Source organism: Rhipicephalus sanguineus, chromosome 11 (genome assembly GCF_013339695.2).
Source record: "Rhipicephalus sanguineus isolate Rsan-2018 chromosome 11, BIME_Rsan_1.4, whole genome shotgun sequence".
Taxonomy (NCBI): Eukaryota; Metazoa; Arthropoda; class Arachnida; order Ixodida; family Ixodidae; genus Rhipicephalus; species Rhipicephalus sanguineus.
In genome coordinates, this window is record NC_051186.1 from 70,632,569 (window position 1) to 70,633,615 (window position 1,047).

General features: G+C 48.7%; 1 non-coding gene across 1 annotated transcript; it reads left to right on the forward strand.

The window, feature by feature from the left end:
- Positions 1 to 477: 477 nt before the first annotated feature.
- Trnap-cgg (transfer RNA proline (anticodon CGG)) lies at positions 478 to 550 on the forward strand. Its single transcript has one exon. It is a non-coding gene; the product is annotated as a tRNA-Pro (tRNA).
- The last annotated feature ends 497 nt before the right edge of the window (positions 551 to 1,047 follow it).

Here is a 1,047-nt window from a genome sequence, read left to right on the forward strand (position 1 = left end):
CCAGAACGTGGGACGGGGGATGACCCGCCGCCGTAGCTCAGTGGTAGAGCATCGGACGCGTTATTCGAAGGTCGCCGGTTCGGTCCCTGCCGGCGGCAAGTCATCTTTTCGTCCACTTTACTTTCTTCACATTTATATTCTAAATACTACAGTTAACGCCCCCTGTACTTTCCTTGGCGTTATTGTCTGTTAGTTCTCATTAATATTGTGTCTAACAAAGATAAACGAGCCCTTGAAAAAATCATCTGCTTTCCTTCATTCATAGCGAGGGTCTCGTCCTGGCAGACTTAATGCCTTCAGGTAGTATGCGAGGGATTATTGGTCAGCTGCCAGCTCGTAAAAAGATCACGTGCTACGTGACGCCAACAGGCAGAAAAGAGTGTTCCACACTCGCCGCCATGGCTGCGATTGGCGCTGACTAACACTCCTAGGTTTAAATCAACATATATACCCCAGAAAGTGGACGGGAGGATGACCGCCGCCGTAGCTCAGTGGTAGAGCATCGGACGCGGTTATTCGAAGGTCGCAGGTTCGGTCCCTGCCGGCGGCAAGTCATCTTTTCGTCCACTTTACTTTCTTCACATTTATATTCTAAATACTACAGTTAACGCCCCCTGTACTTTCCTTGGCGTTATTGTCTGTTAGTTCTCATTAATATTGTGTCTAACAAAGATAAAACGAGCCCTTGAAAAAATCATCTGCTTTCCTTCATTCATAGCGAGGGTCTCGTCCTGGCAGACTTAATGCCTTCAGGTAGTATGCGAGGGATTATTGGTCAGCTGCCAGCTCGTAAAAGATCACGTGCTACGTGACGCCAACAGGCAAGAAAAGAGTGTTCCACACTCGCCGCCATGGCTGCGATTGGCGCTGACTAACACTCCTAGGTTTAAATCAACATATATACCCCAGAAAGTGGACGGGAGGATGACCGCCGCCGTAGCTCAGTGGTAGAGCATCGGACGCGTTATTCGAAGGTCGCAGGTTCGGTCCCTGCCGGCGGCAAGTCATCTTTTCGTCCACTTTACTTTCTTCACATTTATATTCTAA